The sequence below is a fragment of the Choloepus didactylus genome, assembly GCF_015220235.1.
Source record: "Choloepus didactylus isolate mChoDid1 chromosome 11 unlocalized genomic scaffold, mChoDid1.pri SUPER_11_unloc3, whole genome shotgun sequence".
Lineage (NCBI taxonomy): Eukaryota > Metazoa > Chordata > Mammalia > Pilosa > Megalonychidae > Choloepus > Choloepus didactylus.
The window spans coordinates 3397890-3425147 of record NW_023637580.1 but is presented as its reverse complement, the minus strand read 5'-3'; the positions used below and the strand labels follow the sequence as shown (position 1 = coordinate 3425147).

General features: G+C 38.6%; 1 pseudogene; it reads right to left on the bottom strand.

The window, feature by feature from the left end:
• Window positions 1-668: 668 nt before the first annotated feature.
• LOC119524649 lies at window positions 669-2641 on the bottom strand (annotated as a pseudogene).
• Window positions 2642-27258: the final 24617 nt, after the last annotated feature.

Sequence of the window (27258 nt, the reverse complement as noted above, 5' to 3'; positions counted from 1 at the left end):
GGGAGGGGGCTCCCAGCATGGTTCCACAGTCTTTATTTACAGTTTTTATACTTCAGTCTCAGCCATTCCACCCAGTCCAGGTTGGTGTATGATGTGTGCACAGTTGCACTTGCCTCCCAGCAGTTGTTCCAGATTATTTACTAGTTATTCCTGGTTGTTTATTAGTTGCTCCATGGGACCAACTAAATTCCACACCTCTGTATACTGCCATCTTGCCCATCCCTCTGTTCAAGATAGCTTCTTTAAGCCTCATTTGGAAAATAAGAACAGCCTCTAGCCTCAAGGTGTGGATGGCTTCGCTGAGTGAAAAAACTTGGTCCCAATATTGAAAAAAGTATTTATATCTTTCTGTAAAAAATACCAAACATTTTAAAAAGAGAGAGAAACAAGCAACTCTAGTAGCATTCCTTGGCATGTAAAATCTGCAGGAAATGATAATCCATAATGTTGACGGTTTTTATTAAGAATTTTGGCCAAGCATTCAAAAAGCAGAGGTGGTCATCAGGGATTGTTCAGTTTAGATTCAGTGGGATGCCTTGTTCTTTAATTCTGAGTTCCAGGATTTCATTCCCTTTATAACATCTCTGGCAGAATCATTTTCAATTTAGCACAAGTGCAAAATGAAAACTAAATGAAATGAACAAATACATTATGAGCAAAGACTCTCATTAAGATTTGTAATCTTTCTGAACTGTGTGGGCCATCCAGTTCAGTTTAGCACTCCAGCCTTCCCTGCATGCCTCATCAAATTTTTACTTAAATTGTTTGAGTGCTTCTTCACTCTTTCATAAGGCAAAAGAGTCCTTGAGATATTGTATATCCTTGACAGATTTAAGCTCAGGAAGCCCTGTAGTCAACATCAGTGCAAACAGAGTGATGAAGAGATTCCCATGCCATTTTAAAATCAGATATGCATCTTCACAACACTGACAGAAATTGCCAAACTCTTCTATGTTTCCAGTTTTCCCTTGTTGAATGACATGAATGAAATCCTAGGTAAGAATAAAAGACACTTGCTCATGTTTAATGCCACATTTAAACTTGAAATTTCCCAGAATATGTTCAAAGTCAATGTGGAAGAGTTCACCAGTTTTCTTGACCATGATGTCACTATGTCTGTCCCAAGGACCAATACCAAAGACAAGCTACACAGTAGCCAACACAGGACAGAGTAAACTCCTCAGTGTCTTGGTCAAGCTCATCCCCAGAATTGTATCCTTTAAGTCAGTTCAGAAGGGCATCTTTATTGAAGGCCACTGCAGTAGCCAATTGCTACTGTTCAGCTGAATATTGGCAATTGTTTCAGAGGTGCTCACAACCTCAATGAGGCCAGAATGATGTCCTGTTGCTAAAAAGCCACAAGGTAGCATCTGAAGATCCAGACCAGCTTCTCTCCAGAGTAATCCTTCAAGTGCAGCATTTGGAGTGTCAACATATCCTGTTGTAAGTCATCTCCACTTTTTAAAATCACTCTAACTGAATCCTTACCAAACACCTTATTATTAGACAGCAGCCACAAAGGCTTCATTTTGGAATCTATGTATTTGCACTTTTCAACATAGAATTTTGAAAGGATGACACATGTATTCAGGCATGGCTGTGGGCTAGAGAGAGCTTCTCAATAAGCATTCTGTTTCAGACATGTGTGCATGGCCTCCCTCCTTGGCTCTGTTCAGCTTCATTGCATTCAGGTTGATTAAACTGTTTAAAGTTTTTGAGTTTAAAGTTATTGAGTGCTTCAACCTGTTTGAAAGGCACTTTCATATGTCCTATGCTTCGGGCAGTAGGCTTTGAGGATGACACCAAATTGTACTGAGACAGCAGGAATGTGCACTTCTGATCTAAGATGGCCAAAATAGAAACTGCCCTATCCTCCAATTAGTAAGCGCTCTTTCTAATAGGAATTGAGAAACAGCACAATCAAGAAAAGACTCATTTTAAAACTTGCACCAGTTGTAAAAGATATTGAGAGTATTCTTCATCAGTCATCTGTCACAGGCAACCCACAACATAGTCCCACATGTACTGGTCTGGATAGTTGAAATCCAGAAGTTCCAGGGCTTGCTGGGGGTCAATGTGGGCCATATCTGAAGAAGTGTCTGAAGCTGAGCAACACCTCAAGTTTATTCCACTTAATAGCAGTAATTTTGGCAGTGAATATGGAACATTCTCTCTGCAGTTTTGTTGCAAAGTCCAAATAAGATCCGTTTCATTCTCACAGAGTTGAGATAAGGGATCTCTGTTTCTTTCAGTACAGCAAGAAACTTTATTCCACCTTGACTTGATACATTAGCACTATCACTGCTTGCAATCTCAGCTGCTTTTTCAATAATCTTATCAAAAGGAGGGTAATAAGGTTGCTTTATATTCTCTGGGAATTTAATATGCAAAGCTGTTGCATTTTCAGTATATGGATTTGTTTGAACAGTTACCATTGGACTCAACATTTCTTCAAGTTCATCGGGAAATGAATACCAGCTGTGCAATACTAATCTCCAGATCTCAGCTGTCCTTTAAAGTAAAAATACCATCATATTTAGCAATGCTAAAGGATAATGCACTTTTCCAGCTTTCCTGATAGTCTGATATTTAGAGGGATTAATAGTTTTAGTTGACTTCTTAATTTCACTTTATCCAAAATTGCATAACAGAAAACATAATTAAGCAATCCTTGGCAGATCACAAATATTAATATCAAATTCCAGTGGTTCACTCCAAGTGTGATCATTTTTTCCTCATATTACTGAGCTTTTACAAAGGAGCTTAGTTCCATGAAAGAGACCAGCCCTGATGTGAACTTTTACAGTTTCTTCTGTGTTAAATTTATTTCCCTCAACCAAGACAATTTGGAAAAGGTGATTATTTTTTGAAACATGAGAAATAATTTGTGTTTTCTTGGTGGTAAAGGAAGAGGAAGGTTAGATGAATTTCAATTTGTAGCAGCCTCTATGGCAATCATTTCCTCTTTATACATCTTCTTGATCTTGCAACATTCTGTGACTGTAAAGTGTGGCAGGGTCCTGCTCATTATACATTTTCAGATATACTGGAACTGAATTAGTGGAAGATCACTAAACAGATATTCTACTCTCCCACTGAATTGCAATATATAGTCATAAGTTCTACCTTCAACTTCTTTTCCATGAATAGTTGAGCATTTTTGAATTGCCAATTCATATATTTTGATAGGATTCATATTGGAAGAAATTTGAAAACTAAACACATCCTGACAATTTTCAAAGTGAATGGCCACATTGAGCTTTTCTCCATAAAGTTTATCTTCTAAATTTTCGAGGAGGGATGGTTCATGCTCTGTTGGATGTTTGCTTTAGCCAGTCCATCCAAGACAGTCCCACAAGTGACTGAATCTTTTCCTCACTGAATTTGGTATTTTCTCTGGAATTCATTCACTTCAGGATCCTTCAAGGCATCAAATTCATGCAGACCTTTTCCTTTAAGAACTCCAGTGTTTGAGTCTAATTTTTCCCCTGGATAACAACTTCTTGTCACTTGTTTGAGAACTGGAAGAAAAGGTCTGACATCACAGTCTTCTTGTTTCATCTTCTAGTTCCTCATATACAGCAGTTTGATTCACACATGCAAACATATAGGAGTCAATTTCCATAAGGATGTTAAACGTTGGGTAATTATGAACTTGTTTCAATAACATCTGCTTAATATGAGAAATGGTAGTTTCTCAAGGTACCTCCAACTGGATATATATCTGTTCTAGTTTGCTAGTGCTGCTGGAATGCAAAACACCAGAAATGGATTGGCTTTTATACAGGGGGTTTATTTGGTTACAAAGTTATAGTCTTAAGGCCATAAAGTGTCCAAGGTAAATCATCAACAATCAGGTACCTTCACTGGAGGATGGCCAATGGTGTCCAGAAAACCTCTGTTAGCTGGGAAGGCACAAGGCTGGTGTCTGCAACTGAGTTCTGGTTTCAAAATGGTTTTCTCCCAGGATGTTCCTCTCTAGGCTTCAGCTTCTTTCCAAAATGTCGATTTCATTTGCTCTTGGGGCATTTGTCCTCTCTTAGCTTCTCTGAAGCAAAAGTCTGCTTTCAAATGTCATCTCCAAAATGTCTCTGTAAACTGCAGTTCCTCTCTCTGCTCCTGTGCATTCTTCAAAGTGTCCCTCTTGCCTGTAGCTCCTCTTCAAAATGTCACTCACAGCTGTACTGAGTTCCTTTTCTTTGTCAGCTCATTTATATGGCTCCAGTGATTTAATTTAGACCCACCCTAAATGGGTGGGGTAACATTTCCATGGAAATTATCCAGAGTCATCACCCACAGTTGGGTGGGGTTCATTTCCATGGAAATACTCAAAGAATTACAATCTAATCAACACTGATATGTCTGCCCACAAGAGATTACATCAAAGATAATGGCATTTTGGGGGACATAATACATTCTAACTTGCACAATATCCTGGTGGGAAAAAGGAAATTCACAGGTATTGACCCATCTGATGTGATCTGTGAATCCACTGCCCAGATGTCCAGGATGTCTGCCACAGACAGGAAGCATTATGATATTGAAGCACATTCATAACCATAGGGCTCTCAAAATGTCGGCCCCCATTTCAGTCTTTTAGGAGAACATATGGCATACTTATTTTTAAGAGCTGAAGGTTTTTGTGGAAGACATTTTCAGATTAGAAGATGCATTTCCCAGCACTCCACCTCAGTTGGCTCCAGGCTCCATGTGTGTGGTTGGCAGTGCCAGCTGCCTTGACCACCTGGCTCCAGTGTCCCCATCCCCATCTCTCTCAGTCAGTCCCCCCTGTCCTGCATGGTGCAACATCCACCTGCCACCCACTGCCATGGCCCATTCTGCCACTACCACACTGACTGATGGAGGATGTGCATACCAACTTATTCTTTTCTTTTTTAATAGAGAAATTGTAAGTTTAGAGAACAATCATGCATAAGGTACATGATTCCCGTAAACCACCCAGCACCAAAACCTTGCAGTGTTGTGGAACTTTTGTTACTATTGATGATAGAACTTTTTAAAGATAATTGTACTATTTGTTACAATTGGTGAAAGATTATTAACATAGTTATATCTATCATCCTTTATTTACATTAGGTGTATTTTTCCATATATCACCCTATTGTTACCACCTTGTATTAATATGATGCATTTGTTATAATTCATGAAAGAACATTCTTATACTTATACTATTAATTATACTTTGTTGTATACAATAGCATTTACTGTGTTGTTCAGTCCTATGTTTTCTCCTTTAATTTTTATTCTAGTAATATGTACATCCTAAAGTTTTCTCTTTAAACCACATTCCCCTATAGAGTTCGGTGAAGTTTATTACACTCATATAATGTGGTACCATCACCACCACTCATTTCTTTACCATACCCTAAATAGAAAATCCGTACAAGTTAAACATCAGTGCCCCATAACCTAACCCCAATCTATCCCTTAGTGTCATGTATTCTAGATTTAACTCCATGGGATTGGTTATTATAATTATTTCATAACAGTGAAATCATGCAATGTTTGTTCTTTTGGGTCTTGCTTATTTAACTCAACATAATGTCCTCAAAGTTCATCCATGTTGTCACATGCACCAGGACTTCATTCTTTTACACTGAATAATATTCCACCATTTGTATATATCACATTTTTTTATCCATTTATCAGTTAACAAACACTGGTGTTTCTTCCATCTTTTGGAATTCAGGAATAATGCTGCTATAAACCTCAGTGTGCAAACGTCTGTTTGAGTCCCAGTTTTCAGTTCTCCTGGGTATATACCTATTAGTAGGATTGCTGGATCATATGGTACTTCTATACTTAGATTTTGAGTAACCACCAAACTATTCCACAGCAGCTGTACTATTTTATATTCCCACTGGCAGTGAATAAGTGTTCATGATTCTCCACATCCTTTCTAGCACTCGCAGATTTCTTTTTTTTTAATCTTAGCCATACTTGTAGGTGTGAAATGATGTCTAATGGTCTTGATTTGAATTTACCTAATAGCTTGTGATGTTGAGCAGGTTTCATGTGTTTTTTAGCCATCTGTATTTCCCCATTGCAGAAATGTCTACACAAGTCTTTTGCCCATTTAAAATTAGGTGTATTTTTAATTATTCAGTTGTAGGATTTCTTCATATGTTCTCAATAGTAAACATTTATAGGACATGTGGTTTCCAAATATTTTCTCCTACTTTGTAGGTTGTCTTTTCATTTTCTTGACAATATCCTTTTATATTCAAAAGTTTTTAGTTTTGAGGAAGTCCCATTTTTCTGTTTTTTTTTTTTTCTTTCATTGATGTGCATTTGGTGTAGAGTTTAAGAAATCATTGCCTACAGAAATATCTTGAATTTGCTTCCCTTCATTTTCTTCTGGAAGTTTTATGGCTCTGGTTGTTACATTTTGTTCTTTGATTCATTTTGAGTTAATTCTTATATATGGAGTGAGATATGGGTTCTCTTCATTTTTTTGGTATGTGAATATCCAATTTTCTCAGCAACAGATTTTTTCAATTCAATTTCATTGGGATATATTCACATATCATATAATAATCCACAGTGGGCAATCAATTTTTCACAGCACCATCACATAGTTGTGTACTCATCACCACAATCAATTTTCGATCATTTTCATTACTCCCCCAAAAAACTAAGAATAAAAATACATGTGAAAAAGAACACCCAAATCATCCTATCCCCCTTGCCTTGTTCTTTTAATTTTTGACCCCATTTTTCTACTCCTCTGTCCATACTCTGGATAAAGAGAGTGCAAGCCACAAGATTTTCACAATCACACAGTCACACTGTGTAAGCTATATACAGTCATCTTGCAGTTCAACAGTTTCAGTTATTTCCCTCTAGCTATATAAATACACTAAAAACTAAAAAGGGAGATCTATATAACACATAACAATAAGCTCCAGAATGACCTCTAAACACCATTTGAAATCTCTCAGCCCCCAAAACTTTATTTTGTTTCATTTTCTTTCCCCTATTGGTCAAGAAGACTTTCTCAATTCCATGTGCTGGGTCCAGGCTCACCCACAGGATTCATGTACCATGTTGCCAGGGAAATATAACCCCTGTGAGCCATGTCCCACATGGGGGAGGACAGTGAGTTTACCTGCAGTGTTGGTATAGAGAGGCCACTTCAGAGCAACAAAATAGGTTCTCTGGAGATGACTCTTAGGCACAATTATAAGTAGGCTTTGCCTCTCCTTTGCAGTAACAAGCTTCATAAGGGCAAGCCCCAAGATCAAGGGCTTGGCCTTCTAAATTGGTAATCCCCAAATCCTTATGAGAATCTCAATAATTCTCCAGGTTGGGAAGTTTAATATTTCCACATTTCCCCCCAGTCCCTCAAGGGGTCGGCACCATATTTTAAAGAGTCTATTCTTTCCCAGTTGAGTGGACATGGCATTCTGATAAAAAATATATTGGGTGTAAATCTTCAGAGAGTATCTTCCAAACTCTGAATTCAATTCCATTGTTCAATATATCTATCCTTATGCTAGTATCATGCTGTTTTGACTACTGTAGCTTTGTAACATGCTTTAAAGTTAGGAAATGGTGGTCCTTTAATTTTGTTCTTTTGAAGATATTTTTGACTATTCATGGACTTCTATGCTTCCAAAGAAATTCTTTAATTGTCTTTTCCATTACTGCAAAGTAGACTTTTGGAATATTGTTTGGGATTGTATTGAATCTTTAGGTCAGTTTTGGTGGAATTGACACCTTAATGATATTAAGCCTTCCCATCTATGTGCATGGAATGTCTTTCCTTTTATTTAGATTTTTTTTTTTACTTCATTTAGCAAAGTTTTGCAGTTTTTCATGTATAAATTCATTACAACATTGGTTAAATTTTTCTCATATTTTTATTGCTATTATAAATGGAATTTTCTTGATTTCCTCATATTGCTCATGACTAATGTATAGAAACACTACTGATTTTTTCATGTTGATCTTGAACACCACCACTTTCTGAATTCATTCATGAATTCTAAAAGCTCTTGCTGTAGATTTTTCAGGTCTTTCTATATAAAGGATCATGGTATCTGCAAGTTGTGAAAGTTTCACTTTTTTCCAATTTGGATTTCTTTTTTTTTTCCACTTCAGAATAGGATGATATTTTATTTAGATTGTTGGTCTCTGTTTTTCTTAAAACCATTCTTTTTCTTAATAGAGAAGTTGCAGGTTTACAGAAAAATCATACACAAAAAAGAGATTTCTCATATACTACTGTATTAATACCTTGCATTGATTTATATTTGTTAGAGTTCATGAAAGAACATTTTAATTGTATTATTAACTTTAGTCCATTGTTTGTATTAGGGTTCACTGTGTTTTACAGCCCTATATTTTTTGGTAATTTTATACTTTATTTATCAAAAAATTGAAAAAACATAAAGAAAAAGGAATAAGAAAAACAGATAACCTAAAGTAACTCCATTACTTCCAACATATTCCTACAACATTAGACCTTAGGAAGGAGCAGTACCCAGATTGGCTGCCACACTGGGTGGGGTCCATTTTAGGATTGCCACTCTAAAGTTCTTATCAGTCCTGCTCTGAGGGGATGGGCTACCTAACTTGAACAGAGAGGCCTGAGAGGGTGTCGCCATGGCCAGCTCTTCCTCCTCAGTTCAATTCTCATCCCCTTTTACCCTGTTCTCCTCTTTCCTGCTCTCTCCTGACCTCCCTTCAATTTTACTTTCTGATTACCCCTCTCCTCTTATTCATTTCCTTCTGCTTCCCTCATTTTGCCTTTGTCTTCTCTCAGTTCATGTCTCTCCTCACTTTCCCTTCCCCCTCCACCTTCCGACTCCCCACGTCCTTCCTCAAACCCCTCCTGATTGCACCTCCCTTCTTTTCTTCAGTTCCCTTCTATTCCCCAGTTTATCCTTCCTCTTTCCTGAGTTAGGTCACCACCTCTCCCTTCACCTACCCTTACTCAGGTCACTTCAGTTCGGCTCCCTTCTACTTGTTCTTGTTTGTTACCCACCTTGTTACTGCATCACAGCCCATGCCTCCTCTATTGACCTCCACCCTCCCTTCATCTTCCTTGCCTCTGAGGCCTGCCTTAAACTTCTGCCAGCCCTTATTATGGTCACTTCCATGTATTCTTATCTCCTGGCCTGTGGGGAGATACCCAATCTCCCACTCTCAGTCTCCCTTTCCTCCATCAGTGCTCACCTCTCCTAATTCTGTCTCCATCCATGCCCTGGGGGTGACACTACAAATTCTTCCAACCCCACTTGCCTGATTTCTCAGAGGACCAGTCTCCTGGTCTAGCAACTTCATGGGGGGACATCCATACATCTCACATGAGCTTTTGGATGGTCACAGCCCTTGAGGGGGGTAGAAACAGGCAATTCTGTCCTTATAGACATGGAACTTTCCTTGGACATTATCCCAATGCTTATGAAATGGTCCAGGAGACCACCGCAGTTCATTCCAAGACCATACCCCATACCTGCCCCAGGCTAGTCCTAAGCAAGTCACCCACTATTCTCCCCAGAAGGGCCACAGTTTGACTTTACAACACAGCAGCCTCAAGATGAATCTCCAACCAAGTCAACTCCCCTACCCATTGAGCCACCAGCAAAACCCCTTTTATTATCAACTGAATGCAATGTTCCCAAACAGTAGTAAAGTTTTCACAAAAATGACATCACCTGCTTTGTCCTTGTGATGGGCCAATGTATTTGTCCTCACCAGATTCCTGCCTCTCCACCCCATCCCACCTGTGCCAGTTTGGATATATTATGTCCCCCATAAAGCCATGTTTTAATCCAATCATGTGGGATAATTGTATTAGGTTGTTTCCATGAAGATGTGACTCACCCAACTGTGGGTGATACTCTTGATTGGATGTTGCCATGAAGACTAGACCCCACCCATTCAGGGTAGGTCTTGATTAATTTACTGGAGTCTTTCAAAAAGAGCCACACAGGCCTAGATGCTTGCTGACACTTAGAGATGCTTGGGAGACATTTGGGGATGCTAGCCCTGAGTTTTATCCAGAGAAGCTAAGAGAGACAAGCCCAGTGACATTTTGGAGAAAGCCATTTTGAAACCAGAACCCCAGAACAAAGGATCATCATATGCCTGTCACACATCTTCTGAGCTAACAGAGGTTTCCTGGATGCCATCTGCCATTCTTCAGTGAAAGTATATTCTTGTGGCTTAATTTGGACACATTTATGTCTTTAGGATATAAATTTGTAACTTAATAAATCCCCTTTTCAAAAGCCAATCCATTTCTGGTATTTTGCGTAACAGCAGCATTAGCAAGTGGAACATCACCCCAATGCATACAAACTAACCTAAAATGCAAGGGGAAATTCTCTCAGACCAAGTGCGCTGGCTTGTACTCTCCCCAAAATGATAGGATCCCAAATCCATAGGCTCATTACATGCTAATTAACCAATCACATCCCTGGGTGATGCCAAAATGTCTTTGTGTATAAGAATCAACATGAACTTTACTGTGCAGTTGGTGAAAAAATGTCAACTTGTGTAAGGATGATGAACAACCAATTCAGTATTTTGGCACCACCCTGCAGGGGTTGATTGGGTGTCAAGAGCATCTTAGTGTTTCAAAATACAGCAGCTCTTTAATGTTTTATGAATTAACTTGACAGCTGTGTACAGCACTCATTTCATTTATTTAAATTTAAATGTTTCATAATCATTGTATGAAATATTGTCAGACCACAACATTTAATCATAGTTTAATAAGAGAGGATATATTTTTCACTCACATTGTAATTGATTTTAGCTGTGACTACTGGTCCATAGTAGACCTAGAGAATCCCCTGGAAGTTTCCCAAGGAACAGCCTCCTCAGTCCCACTGAGTCTCCCTGAGTGAGGGACAGGATCATGGCACCTACTAGAATTGGAGCCAGTTGTCATGTGGGGATTTCCCATAAACAAAGTCCATGTTCCCTGCTGGGAGTAGTTCAGAGCTCACATCCCAGAGGTATAGATCTCCACATAAATTAGCCCACTTTTCTTGGTCATAGGTGTGTGCCAAGAAGAAATAAAGAAGCATGAAGGGGATGGCTCAGGGCACCAGTTACTTGGGCCACTTCAATCTGCACAGGGGAAAGACAAAACTCACTTCTAGGCAGTAATCCCAAGACATAAATCTGTGATATGTGTGTGTCATTGTTATATTTTTTACTTCATTACCAAGGACCCCAAAGAACTTTACTACTCTTTCCACACACAAGCCCATGCTACTTCCCTGAACTCACTTGCAAGGACTTCAAGCCCTTTATGACCACTGCACCCCCACCTCAGCTCATCTGCCCCAGCTATTGCCTCAGTGGATTGATTTGATGAATTTGCCAACCCCCATTTTTCTTTCTTATTTCCCTTCACCCCCACCCATTTGTTGTGCTCTGGGTCCCTGTTTTACTTCAGTTATCTCTTTGGCTGCTCCTTGGCTCTCTTCTTTTATCTTGCCCATTCACATCCATGTTCCTATCCTCAGTTCCTCGGCTCTGGGTTTGATGTGCACCAAGCATGGCCTGCCCCACCAGGTATTATCTATGCCTGACAAGTGTGGTATACTTTATATTGAGATCTATCCCCCTGCCTATCCTCCCCTCCACTCTCTCTTCACACTCCTCCCCAACCATGGCTAGTCCCTGTTCTCCTTTGGGGAGCAGGGTTTGCCTGCTCTACGACCAGTGCCTCTCTTTCTGCCCTCCTTGTCACTGAGGTTTACCTGACCCCTCTGCCCTTCTTTTCCCAATCTCTCCTGTGATTAATCTAGAAAGGTCTCTTAACCCCATTCCCTGCCTCACCCCCCATGCCTCACTTGCTATTCTGCTGCTGCAGCCCCCTTAGTTCACCTCCTACTCTCCCTGGCCTCACCAGGGTCTTCTGATACCCCTCCCTGGCCCAATGAGGCAGAGAGACCCCAGGCAATTCAGGTTCAATATTCTTTTTTTCCCTCCCCCATTTTGGTTCCAGGTGCCCTTGCTTCTGTTCACCCTGTTTCACCTCCTCATAGGCTCACCGCGCTCAGCATGGGTGTCTTCACTGAGGTCTTCCAAAGATGCTATGTGCTGGAAATTCCCCCAACCTGACTCAATGCTTCCAGTCCAGGTGCTGCCCTCAGTTTATACCTGATTCTTTCTTCCTGTCCCTTCCTCCCAATTTACTCCCACCCAAACTTTGTGTCAGGACCTCATCATATTAATCTTGTCTTACTACCCCCACAGATTTTACCCCAGTGTCTACGTGGTTTTTCCCCAGCTTCCTCACCCCACCCTCTTGTTTCCTCCTGCATCACCACATTTTCCCTCCTCTCCATTCCTTTTCCTCCCCCCATTGCTTTCTCCTCTCCTTGTATATAAACATGCATTCCCTAAATTTGTTCCCTGGGTGGCCCCTCCAAGACCCTCTCCTACCTGCTCCCTCCTTGTCTCCTCCTCCCCCCGTTCTTCTCTGTTCACCAAATTCTGACCAGTGTTGCATCCTTCACTCTGCCCTATACATCCACTTGAGTTTCTCTCCATCCACCCACATGAGCTTTCCTGCAAAGTGTACCCTGAGAGTGATGAGTTGGTCTGGTTATACTGCTCATGCCCACCATCTCTCATCCTGGAGATCTCAGGCCCCCCTCATAGTGTTACTGAGTCTCAGGGCTCAACCCCCAGATTCTCCAAATCCAGCTTCAGTTTATCTCATGCAGGCTTTTCCCAGAGTTGGCACCACTCTGCACCTGGCCCAACTACCTCTCCCTTCCTTTTCTGGCCAGCTTCAGTGTCTTCCACCTGTTCCAGTCCTTCAGGTGTGCTCCACTTCTCACAGTGGGCCCCATCCTCCACTCTACTCCCAGGACCCAAGTCACCCTCACCTTGCTCAGGAATAGCTCAGTCTCATCTTGTACTGCAGAGACCCCTGTGCTGAAAGTTCTAGCTTCCATTAGTATGACCTAGGACCCACCCTTTCCATACTTCACAGCTCAGAACAGTTCCCTCAGGTCCCCACAGCCTGTAGTGTCACCTCTAGAAATCCGAGCCCCCCTCACTCTCCTTCTGACACCCTGGGCACTGTTCTAATGGAGGTGGCATTGCTTTTGCCTGTGGGAAAGGCATGGCATGTTAGCAGTGTCTAAGGGAAATGGTCTGAACCTTTAATGATAGCTTCACTGTCCTTACTCTGTCCCTGGTCTCCCACCTGGGCCACAGACAGGCCACTGTCCATCTCAGCCACAAAGAAGGGCACTTCATCATTGCCTCTGTGACTTCTGAAATAAGTGAAGCTCAACTCATGATCATCCCAAGCCCTTTTCTACTACCCATTTTGAAGGATGCTACAACCAAGCTCCCTGGACCTGGCCAGATATCAATGTCTGCCTCATTTTCAGAATAGGGGAAATCCCAGCATCTCATAACCCCCAAACACACAAATATCCTATAAATTGCAGTCAAGATAAGTCAATCCCCAGTGAGGATAAACACTAACCCCCCTAGTGTATCCCAAAGGGGAAGAGTGAGTGAGGGGATTACAAACTCTGTCCAAGTCTTTCCCCAATTGGCCCCTGAAACCTAAATGGGAGAAACCCGACACTAAGAAATGCAAACAAGAAACTCAGAAATGATACCAAAGTTGCCTTACAAAGTCTTGTAAAGACAACTGAAGAAGAGACTATGATGGGTCATGCAGCTAGATTGGAGGAGGAAAATACACAAGTAAGTGCTCTTCTCAGCTTTCAGCCTGGGACAAAATGTAGTCAGTCTTCAGAGAGCCCAGTGAAAGAAGGGCTTCATGTGGGAAAATATAATTAAAAAATCCTGCTCTTTCCATAGGATACAGAAATTATTCATGATATGAAATATATAATGGCCATTAATATAATATTCACACATTGCCTCCTTAATAAAATTCAGATTCTTAACAGTGATTTATTGTTTCACAATTTCAGCTGAAATTGAGTTTATTCAATAGAGTTTATTCTCTGTAAGGGTGTTTAATGTTTTACATTACTGGTATGATCTTGACATGGATATGTTAAAATATATTTTATTTTGAAAAGTTATAAAATTTAGAAACCTTACAGAAAAATTGCAAAAAGCATACAAAGATCTCTGGATCTCCTCACTCAGATACCCCACTCAATATACTTTTACTACATTTGCCACAAACACAAAATGTTCTTGTCTGTTTCCCCCAAATGAGGACCCTCCTCTGTGTAGGCACACACACTCAAATTATGAAAGCAAAATAGTTTCAAAATTATGATCCAATCCACACACTCTTTCAAATTTCACCAACTGTTCCTATGGTGGGAAAAAATGACTCTTCCATTTTGCCCAGTCTTCCTCAAATCACAAATTTTCTGAGACTTTCACTCACTTTCTCATTTTGGAAAGATTAAGGAGCACAGGTGACTAACATAGGTCTTTCCCCTGAGCACACTCACGCTCTGCATCCCAGCTGGAACACCCCCAGCCATATGCTGTACTATCCTTAGGGAGACCTTTCAGAAGTGACATGAGATTCACCCACACCACCCCTGATGATGTCAATTTGATAAATATATTAAGTTTATGAAAGGTTTCTGAGTACACAAAAATGTGTTTTCTGTTCATAATGAATGGAATTTTATGGTGAGATATATTCTAAGTCAAGATCATGTTCCTCACCCAAATTTCACTCTCCATTCTTGATATCCATGAATGATTTTCATTTAGTCAACTGGTAATTTTACATTGCCATCTCTACTTCTTTATTTATGATTTGACATTCTACCATAAAGAGGGATGTTTTTCTCCTCTATGTCATCAGTAAGGATTTGTGAACTTTTATTTTATTCTGTATTGCAATGTTTTCAGTTTTTAATGCAATTCTATTGAGATATATTCACATACAATATAATTCAAAGTATACAATCAATGGCTCACACTGTCAGCATATATTTGTGCACTCATCACCACAATCAATTTTATAACATTTTCATAACTATAAATAAAGAAAAAAATAAGAAAAAGAACACTCAAATCATCCCATACTTCTTATCTCCCCTATTATTTATTTATTTTTGTCTTAATTTTATTACTTATATACCCATACACTGGATACAGGAAGTGTCAGTCACAAGGTTTTCACAATCACATGATCATATGATAAAAGCTATATAGTTATACAATCATTAAAAAGAATCCAGTCTACTGGATTACAGTTGAACATATTCAGGTATTTCCTTCTAACTATTCTAATACACTAAAAACTAAAATGGTATATTTATATAATGCATAAGAATAACCTCCAGAATTACCTCTCAACTCTATTTGAAATCTCTTAATCACTGGAACATTATTTTGTTTCATTTTCTTTCCCACTTTGGTAAAGAAAGATTTGCAATCAAACAATGCCAGGACCTGGCTCATCCCTGGCAGTCCTGTCCCACATTACCAGGAGACTTACAACCCTGGGAGTCATGTCTCATGTAGAGGGGAGGGTGGTGAGTTTATTTGCAGGTTGGCTGAGATAGAGGTCACAACTGAGTAACAAAAGCGGTTCCTTGGGAGTGATTCTTAGGCATAATTATAAGTAGGCTTTGCTTCTCCTATGCAGGAATGAGTTTCATAATGGCAAACACCAGGGTTGAGAACTTGACTTATATTGAGAGTCCCTAATGCTTGGGAGAATATCAGGAATTCCCCAAGTGGGGAAGTTTAATATTTTCACATTTCCCCCCAGTCCCTCAAGGGGACATTGCAAATACTTTTTTATTTCTGCGCAAAATACTCTGGTATGTATCAGGGTATTACATTAAATTGAAGAGAATAACAAAATCTCATTCCCTATTCTGGGTTCCATGTAATTATGTTGTTTAAATATACTTACCATACAAGTTAAATTAGTGTGCTACAGAGAATATAAATTTTGTGCCAAATAAATATCACTTAAGTAAAAAACTCAGGAACAGATGTGACTGCTGTAAGAGCTTACAATCTAGGAACCTTTACAATAAGCTTTATTGAATATTCTGTACTTTGCATTGTTGATTTCCCAGTCTCTGCCAATGTTCCATGCACTGATAACTTATGGGAGTTCAGTTCTCAGCCTTTGCTCCTTATAGTTAGTTTTTATTACTGAGGCCTTCCAATATTTGTTCTTTCATTTCTGGCTTCTTTCACACAACACAACATCTTCAAGGTTCATTCACTTAGCTGTATCCTTACAACTTGATTCCTTCCTGCAGCTTATCAATACCTCATTGTATGTATACACCACAGTTCCCCCACTGACTTAGGTGACCTCCATGCATTCCAAATCATGAATACTGCCACTCATCATAAGCATCAGTGTGCAAATGCTTATTTTCGTCCCTGCTTTCATTTCTTCCAATTATCCACCAAATAAGGGTTGCAAGATCATATGGCAACACTATTCTAAGCCTCCTGAGGAAACACTACACTGCCCTCCAGTGGTGCACCATTCTACTTCTCTACTCATGGTGAATAGGTATATCTCATTCTCCACATCTTCTCCAGCACTTTTAGCTTTCTATTTATTTTTTAAAAAAGTTTTCTCACACATCATAATATCCATCCTAGGTAAATAATCAAAAGCTCCTGGTATAATCATGTAGTTATGCATTAATTACTACAATCTGTATGAGAACATTTCCATTTCTTCCACAGGAAAGAAGATGAAAAAATATAGGAATAAAGAATAAAAAATAAATAAAAAGGAGAAACAAACAACAATAAGAATCCGTAACCCTCCCTCATATCCCCCTCTGGTGATATTCAGCTTTGCTATACTGCCTTTCTTACAATCAATGAAAGAATATTACAATGTTATGTTAACTATAGACAGTTTTAATTGATTGCATTTTCCCATGTGCCATCCCATTTTCAACAGCTTGCAATTTTGACATTCACTTGTTCCCCACCATGTAAAAACTTCCTTATATTTGTACATTTAATCACCATCATTGTCCACTCTAGGTTTTGTGAAGTTTACAGGCACAGGTTTTAAACTCTATCTTTACTTCTGGTGCCATACATACCCCTAGCCTTCCTCTTTCAACCACACATGTACTCTGCTTTGTACATTATATTTACAGTACTGTGCTACCATCATGTATTATTGTTCTATCCATTTCTGGAAATTTACAATGAACATTTTTGAACGTTCTGTGCTTGTCAGCATCAAATGCACAATCTCTACCCTCTTTCTACCTCTTGATAACTTGTGTTCTGAAATGTTATGACTACTGTATAATCTCAATCTTTTAAAATAACAATCAGGCCTCATTTATTATTTGCAATAAGCATCTGCCTTGGTAGTAATACCCACTATGGAAGAGTGTTTCTTCTTTTTTGTTTGTTTTTTTTTTTTTGAGTCAATAGGGAAGGGCTAGGAGTTTTTAGTGATACTAGCCAATTGCCTCTTTGCTGTTTTTGGATAGAGTGTAGCAAATCAGACTCACTGTTGATTACCATTAGCAACCAGTCAGACATGTTTCTCCCTCCTGCTGAACAAAATCTTTAACAGTAGTTTGAATTTCAGGATGGGTAAAATTTCTGGTTTGGGTTTCAGTATCCTACCTAATCAAGGTATGTTTGACCTTGAAGGTCATTGCCAAAAAAAAAATTGTCGTGGTTCTACTCTGCTCTGTCTCATATTCTGCCATTTCTATCTCTAGGGTGTCCCAATGGACCTCAGAGGGGTTAGTATCTGTTGCAGTTTGTTAATGCTGCCATTATGCAAAATACCAGAAATGGATTGGCTTTTATAAAGGGGTTTATTTGGTTACAAAGTTACAGAAAAGGCCATAAAATGTTCAAGGTAAGGCATCAACAATGGGATACCTTCACTGAAGGATGGCCATTGGCATCTGGAAAACTTCTATTAGCTCAGAAGGCACATGGCTGGTGTCTGCTTTCTCCCAGATTACATTTCAAAATGGTGTTCTCCAAAATGTTGCTCTTGGGACATTTTGTCCTCTCTTAGCTGCAGCCCTTCATCAAAATGTCACTCTTAGTTGCTGTTAGGTCCCTGTCTGTGAGCTATTTTTATAGGACTCCAGTGAGCTAATCAAGACCCACCCTGAGTGGGCAGGGCCACATTTCCATGGAAACATTCAATCAAGAGGTCACACCCTAATCAAAGGTGTCACTCACAGTTGGGTTGTCACATCTCCATGGAAACACTCAACCAGAAGGTTCCAACCTAATCAACACTAATATGTCTGCTCCAACAAGATTGCATTAAAGATAATGGAAGTTTGGGGGCCATAATACATCCAAACTGTCATGGTTCCACTCTGCCTTGTCTCATATTATGCCACTTCTCTCTCCAGGGTGTCCCAATAGACATCAGAGGGTTTAGTATCCATAGTCAAGGATGGGACACTCTATACCCATGGGGTCAGGGGATGAGAAGAGACAGTAGCAAAGTCAGCAGCAATGTGAAACTCACAGACCCTTGCAGCCTTTGGCCAGTCAAGAGCATCACCCTCCATTTTGTGCTCTGACAGGGGAAAAGTCCTTAAACCCAGGGATGGTGTGCCGATTTGAATGTATTATGTCCCCCAGAAAAAGCCATATTCTTTGATGTAGTCTTGTGGGGCAGACGTTTTGGTGCTGATTAGATTTGCTTGGAATTTGCCCCACTCAGCTGTGGGTGATGACTCTGATGAGATATTCCCATGGAGACATGGCCCCACCCATTCAGGGTGGGACTTGATCAGTGGAGCCATATAAATGAGCTGACTCAAAGAGAAGGAATTCAGTGCAGCTGTGAGTGATGTTTTGAAGAGGAGCTACAGCCAAGAGAGACACTTGAAGAAAGCACAGGAGCTGCAGATGAGAGACATTTTGCAGATGGCCGTTGAAAGCAGACTCTTGCTCCAGAGAAGCTGAGAGAGGACAAATATCCCAAGTGCAGCTGTGAGTGACATTTTGAAGAGGAGCAAGCTTGCTAGAGAGGAACATCCTGGGAAAAAGCCATTTTGAAGCCAGAACTTTGGAGCAGACGCCAGCCACATGCCTTTCCAGCTAACAGAAGTTTTCTGGATGCCATTGGCCATCCTCCAGTGAAGGTACTCGATTACTGATGTGTTACCTTGGACATTTTATGGCCTTAAGACTGTAACTGTATAGCCAAATAAACCCCCTTTTTATAAAAGCCAATCCGTCTCTGGTGTTTTGCATTCTGCAGCATTAGCAAACTAGAACAGATGTATATTACACCCTGGACAAGTTCTGGCTGACACAGCTCAGACAAGGCTGATCAAGGAGGCCCACATCTTAATATAATGCTGTCTTTGGTCTTACAGGTTATTTGGCCTACACAGTTAAAGGCAGGCCCATGGGTTCTTACCCCTGGGCATCCTAGGTCATATAGACCTAGGAATGTCCCCTCATGAACTTCTTGTGGGCCTCTGTAACTTCCAAGGACAATAGCCAATTAATTAATATCAAATTTTTACTGGCCTTACTCTGTCTTGAGCTCCTTTTTGGGGAAGTGTTAGGGACACATTAACTGCCTCTTGTCTTACTAATGCAGGAGGCTGCCAGATTAAGCATTTTCCATGAAGGCAGCCTGTGCCTTTTTGCAGGTCCCTGGGACTTTTATGGATCTCCAATTTGAAGTTTTAACCTAGGCAACATGTGACAGAAACATAGTATAAAGAAAACAGTGAAAATTGACACCAGCAAGTGATGAAGCCTTTCCAAATGGTGCTTTGCCACCCACCCACTTGGGATGGCATGTTAGCAAGCCAAGAGCAGTATGAAAGCATTCACAACTGGCCACTATCTGTCACCATCAAATCATCTGGCTGGCTGCACCAATTGTTTACAAAGTTATGTGGAAGTTCTTCTGGTGATTAGCAGAGTTGGAAAAAGAAGATACATCATTCTCAATTGAATTATGGATGGAATGAAGAGAACCTCGTGATGGCATATAAATTTGACTTGCTCCCAGTAGAAAGAATACGTAAGTTCTTACTCAGGTTTGAGGTGTGAGACCTATAACTATTGTTTTCCATTTCTGAGAATGACTGCTGGGATGTTGATAAGGAATACATTGAATCTGAGGATCACTGTGGGAGATAAATATATAAATATATATATATATATCTCATCCATGAACATAGGATATCTTGCAGTTTATTTAGGTCTTTTTATTAACTTTGATTTTTTTATTGTGATTGTTCACATACCATACAATTATTCAGAGATCCAAAGTGTGCAATCAATTGCCTCCGGTACCATCATACAGCTGTGCATCCATCACCACAACTAATTTTTGTTCAATTTTTAGAACATTTTCATTACTCCAGAAAAGAGTAATTCATTTTCATTACTCCAGAAAAGAAATAAAGACAAAAAAAGAAAAGGAAACTCACATCCTCCCATATCCCTAACCAAACCCCCTCCATGTTGACTCATAGTATTGGTGTAGTACATACGTTACTGTTTATGAAAGAATGTTGAAATACTACTAACTGTAGTATATAGTTTGCAATAGGTATATATTTCTTTCCTATATACCCCTCTATTGATAACTTCTAGTTGTAGTGTCAAACATTTGTTCTGGTTCATGAAAGGGATTTCTGATATTTGTACAGTTAATCTCAGACATTGCCCACCACAAGGTTTACTGTTTTATATATCCCCATCTTTCAACTTCCAACTTTCTTTCTGGTGACAAAAATGACTCTGAGCTTACTCTTTCCACCACATTCATGCACCATTCAGCACTGCTAGTTATTCTCACAACGTGCTACCATCACCTCTCTTCATTTCCAAATATTGAAATTCATTCTAGTTGAATGTTCAGCTCATACCAAGCAACCACTCCCCATTCTTTAGCCTCATTCTATATCTTGGTAACATATTTTGTGTCTATGAGTTTACATATTATAATGAGTACCTATCAGTTAGATCCAGCAATATTTGTCCCTATGTGTCTGGCTTATTTCACTCAGTATATTCCCTTCAATGTTTCATCATCATCCCATTTTTAAAAGATGGTTTCATTCACATGCCTTACATTCCATCCTAAGTAAACAATGATTCCCTGTATAGTCACATGCTCCCCACTATCTATATAAGAACATCTCCAGTTCTTCCAAAAAGCAGGAGGAAGAGTCAAAGAAGGTAGAGAGGCAAAAGAAAAAGAAAAAAGAAGAGAGAAACAATCAAAACATGACAGCTATGAAGCAGAAAAAGGAACGATAACCTTAGATCAAAGTAGAATAAAGAATCAGACAACACCACCAATGCCAGAATTCTCACACCCCTCTGCTATGTCCTCCTCTTATTTGCATTTACCTTGGTATATTGCCTTTGTTAAATTACAGGAAGCATAATACAATGATTTTGTTAGTTATAGTCCCTAGTTTACATTATATTTTCCCCCAATACCTCTTTATTTTTAACACCTTGCAAGGTTGACATTCATTTGTTCTCCCTCATGAAGAAACATATTTGTACATTTTATCACAATTGTTGAACACTCTAGGTTTCAATGGTTTATACAGTCCCAGTATTTATCTCTCCTCTTTCCTTCTGGTGTCTCACATCATCCTCACCTGCCTCTTTCAACCATATTCATTGTTATCTTTGTTCAGTGTACTTACATTGCTGTGCTACCATCACTGAAAATTGTGTTCCAAACCTCTCACTCCTTTCTTTTTCTATCAGTCTGTAGTGCTCCCTTTAGCATTTTCTGTAGGACAGGTGTCTCGTTCACAAACTCTCTCATGGTCTGTTTGAGAATATTTTGAGCTCTCCCTCATATTTGAAGGGCAGTTTTGCCAGATATAGGATTCTTGGTTGGCAGTTTTTTTCTTTCAGTATCTTAAATATATCACACCACTTCCTTCTTGCTGCCATGGTTTCTGCTGAGAGATCCACACATACTCTTATTGCGCTTCCTTGTATGTGATGGATCACTTTTCTCTTGCTGCTTTCAGGATTCTCTGTCTTTGACATTTGATAATCTGATTAAGTGTCTTGGCATAGGCCTATTTAGATCTCTTCTGTTTGCAGTATGCTGCATTTTTTTGGATCTGTAATTTTATGTCTTTCATAAGAGGTGGGAAATTTTCATTATTTCCTCTATTATTGCTTCTGCTCCTTTTCCCTTCTTTTCTCCTTCTGGGACAGCAATGATATGTGCATTCTTATATTTTGTTTTTTCCTTAAGTTCCTGGAGACATGGTTCATGTTTTTCAATTCTCTTCTCTATCTGTTCTTTTGTGTGTAGGCTTTCAGGTGCCTTGTTCTCCAGTTCCTGAGTGTTTTCTTTTGCTTCTTGAGATCTGCTGTTGTATGTTTCTGTTGTGTCTTTTGTCTCTTGTGTTGTGTCTTTCATTTCCATAGATTCTGCCAGTGTTTTCTAAAACTTTTGATTTCTGCCCTATGTAGACCCAGTGTTTTCTTTATAGCCTTTATCTCTTTTGCCATATATTCTCTAAGCTTTTTGAATTGATTTATCATTAGTTGTTTAAATTCCTGTATCTCAGTTGAAGTGTAAGTTTTTTCCTTTGACCGGTCTATAACTTTGTTTTACTTAGTGTAGGTTGTAGTTTTCTGTTTTAGGCATCTGACCTCCTTGGCCACCCCAATCAGGATTTCCCAGATGAGAGCAGGCTCAGATCCCAGGAGGAAATATTCAGTAACTGATTTTCCTAATGGTGTGCTTTAGAGGATTGACACATGCTGTGCTTTTCTGCCCAGCAGGCAGCACCTGTCAGCCTGTCACTCTACACTGCTTTACAGAGGTGTGGCCTGCAGCTCTCCTCCCCCAGTCTCTTGGGTCTTGCCATGAAAGGAAGGCAGTTATTAGAGCTGGGCTGCACCTCTTTTCTTTTTGGAAGCTATGACTCCTAGAGAGAGGTCATTTGCATAAATATAGATTGTTTTTTCTCTGACTCTGCTATCTCCATCCTTGTCTGGGTCAGAGTGCTGTGAGTTTAATATGGCTGAGGCTTTCTCTACTGCAGAGCACTTCAAGCTGAAAATAGTTGAGCCTTTCTTCACTGAGTTGCCCAGGTTGACAGAGAGAGAAAGAGACAGAAAGCCCCTTTTCAGAGTCAATCCTCACTCCCTAGATTCACCCATTGGCCAGAGATAGCACCCAGTCCTTTGGGCTCCCCATCCTGAGACAGATACATCCCCTGACTCTCCAAGGTAAGTCATCTGCAAAAGCCTCTGTCTGCTTTTTGGGGATTCCCAATCTGTATTGAGTGGTTAACATCAAAACCCCACTTGAATCTGGGCTTAGGTATATTCACTTGTTTAAAGAGTGCTGCTCTGAAGTACTGCCAGACTTCCATGAGGGAAGGGCTCTCAGCTCTTGGCTTGGGTCTGCAGTTTTTACTTACAGATTTTGTGTTGCAATCTTGGGCATTCCTCCCAATTCATTTTGGTGTACAATGAGTGAACAGTCATGTTTGTCTTCCCACAGTTATTCCAGGTTATTTACTTGTTCTTGTTGTTTATTAATTGTTCCAGGGGAACTAACTAGCTTCCACTCTTCTCTATGCCACCATCTTATCTCCTCCCCCTCTATTTAGGTCTTTTAAATTTCTTAAGGCAATGTTTTGTACTTTTCAGGGGACAAGTCACTAAACTGCTTGGTTAAATTTATTAGTAGTATTTTATACTTTTAGATGTATTGGAAATGACATTTCTTTTAAATTTCCATTTCCAACTTTTTTTGCTGAGATATAGAAGTTAATCATATAACTTGCAAAAATTCTGGATTAGTTTATTTACTCTGATAATTTTCTTGGGGATTCTTTGTGCTGTTCTTTATAGATCATGTCATCCATAAATAGGGAGAGTTTTTTCTTCCTTTGCACTTTGGATGCCATTTATTTCCTTTTTTCCCTAATTGCTCTGGTAAGAACATCAAGTATGAGATTGGATAGCAGTGATGAAATAAAGCATCTTTGTCTTGTTGCTGACCTTATAGGGAAGACTTTCAGTCATTCCCCACTGAGTATATTGTTAACTCTGGGACTTACATATATGTCCTTTATCATGTTGAAGAATTTTTCTTCCATTTCTATTTTTGAGTGTATTCATTATGAAATGATGTTAGACATTGTTGAATATTTTTCTGAATCCATTGAGATGATCATGTGAATTTTTCCTTTAATATCTTAATATGGTGTGTTATATTGTTTTCTTTTTTTGAACTACCTTGCATTCTTGAGATAAATCCCACTTGATAAAACTTTGGATATCTATCTATCTATCTATCTATCTATCTATCTATCTATCTATATATATAATCTAGGATTAAAATCTCCAAAGAATCATCACAAAAACAGTGAAGGGAGAGCTAGGATATAAATATAAAATACAGTGTGTATGCATTTGGTAAATAAGAAGCTCTGTGTATGTTGCTGTATTGGAAATCTGTGTGATTAGAAACTTCAAGTTTAATACATATGTTTGTTTTTTTAATCATGCAAAAAAAAATTATTAAATATAATGGATTCTTTCTAACCACTAAATAAATATTAGTGGGTAGACAATGAGCACTCAGTCACTCAAACAAAAAGATACCTGTCTTAAATAAAGATAAAGGACACAAGTAAATGGAAAGTAAAATAACAAAACATACAGAAATAATTCAAAACACATAAATAAATACAACAAAATTAGTGGATTGCATTTTATTACTAAAGCTTATCAGTGACACAGAAACTGAAAACAATATAAATATACATTGTTTTTAGAAGACACACTTAAAACTAAATATCTGAATAATTCAGAGGCTCCTGGCTCACCTAGATAGTGGTGTAATATTCTCCAGGGTGCCATCCCTCACAGAATCTTTGAAAAGATCTTGGGGACAAGGAGAAATAAGAACAGTTTATGTATGTGCTATTGAAATTAAGTTGACATTAAATCAAATGTGATTGTTATAGATTTAAGATGTTAAATTTTACCCCCATGGTAACCACAAAGAAAACATGAAAAATGTATTGTAAAAGAAATGAAAGGACATACAAAATGGTACAATTGAAAATTCGTAATATAGAGATAGGTATTAACAAAAGAATTGAGGGTTAAAAAAGATATGACATACAAGTGCAAAATGGCAAAATGGCAGAAAAATGTTCACACTATCAATAGTTATTTTAAATGTAAATAGATTATACTCTACAGTCAGAAGGCAGAGAATTGCAGAATGAATAAAAAAGCATGAAATGATTATGTGCTATACACAAGAGACTCAACTTATATTCAAAGACACAAGTAGATTGAAAGTGAAATAGAAGTGGGTGGCTATAATAATATCATGTAAAATAGACTTTAAGGCAAAAACATACAAGGAATAATGGAAGTCAGTATACTGATTAAAGAAGATAATTCAACAAAAAACACATGACCAGTATGAACATACATGCACCTAAAGGCAGAACCCCAAAATAAATGAAGCAAATATTTCCAGATTGGATGGGAGAAACAGACAGTTCCACATTAATAGCAGAAGACTTCAAAACACCTCTTTCATTGATGATTAAAACATCTATACTAAAGAACAATAAGGAAGGAAAATAGAAAACTTAAGTGATATTCTAAAACAACTGGGCCTAAGAGACATAAATAGAACACTTCATCCAAAAGCATCAGAATTTACATTCTTATCTAGGGTATATGGATCATTCTCCAGGATATACAATATGTAAGTTCCCAAAACAAGTCTCAATAAACTCAGAAATACTGAAGTCATACAATGGATATTCTCTGACCATAATGGAATGGATCTAGAAATTGATAACAGAGGAGAATGCAAAATTTACAAATATATGGGAATTAAACAATATGCTTTTAAACAACCCATGAGTCAAAGAAGAAATGACAAGGGAAATCAGGAAATATCTTGAGGTCAATGAAAATGAAAACTCTAAATGTTTAGATTGAAGAAGAAAGGTCTCAAATCAAAATGCCATCTCCACAACTGGAGGATCTAGAAAAAGGAGAAAAAACCAAATGCTTTCTTGGTAAAATCACTTAGAACAGTAGTAATGGAAGGAAACTTCCTCAAAATGGTAAAGAACATACATTAAAAACATTCAGCTAACATCATAGTTAATGGCGAAAGATGGAAAGATCAGGAATTACAGAAGATGTCTACTACCAGCAATGTTATTCAACATTATAGTGGGGGAGTTAGGCAAGAAAAAGAAATAAAAGGCATCCAAATTGGGAAGAAAGAAGTAAAACTTTCACTATTTGCATATGACACGATCCTATGTACAGAAAATCCTGAACAATCCTCAGCAAACATAATAGAGCAAATAAACAAAAGGTTTATTAACATGGAAGTTTAAGAGGCTGTGAAAATGAAGTCTCAGCCATCTTGAAAATGAAGAAGAATGAAGATGGAGAGCTCACACATCCAGATTTTAAAAGTTATTACAAAGTCATAGTAATCAAAACAGCATGGCACTGGCATAAGTACAGACATAGAGATCAATGGACTCAAACTGAGAGTTCAGACATAAACTGGCATGTCTAAGGTCAACTGATTCTTGACAAGGGTCACAAATCCACTAAATCAGAAAAAAAATTCTCTTCAACAAATGGTGCTGGGAAAACTGGATGTCCAAATGCAAAAAAATGAAGGTGTACCCCTATGTCACACCATATACAAAAATCAACCCCAAATGGAACAAAGACCTAAAATTAGGAATCAGAAGTATAAAATTCTTAGAAGAAAACATAAATACAGGTAAGCATTTTTAAGACCTAACATTAGGCTGCAAGTTTTTTGATTCTCCACCCAAAGCATAAACAACAAATGAAAAAAATATGTAAATATGACCTCATCAAAAATTAATCCTTTTGTGTATCAACTGACACCATGAATTTATAAAAATAAACTACAAAATTGGAGAAAATATTTGGAAACCACAATGTTTGATAAGGGTTTAATATTCAGAATATATAAGGAAATCCTGCAACGCAACCAAAAAACAACAATCCTATTAAATATTGGGTAAAATACTTAAATAGATGTTTCTCCAAAGAATAAATACAAATGGCCAAAAAGCTCATGAAAAATGCTCAATATCATTAGACATCATGGAAATGAATATCAAAGCCACATTGGGTTACCATTTCAAACCGACGAGTAAGGCTACCATTAATAAAATGGAAAATTAAAAGTGTTGGAGATGTAGAGAAATAGGAACACTCATTCATTGATGGTATTTTTAAATGTTACCACCCATGAGGAAA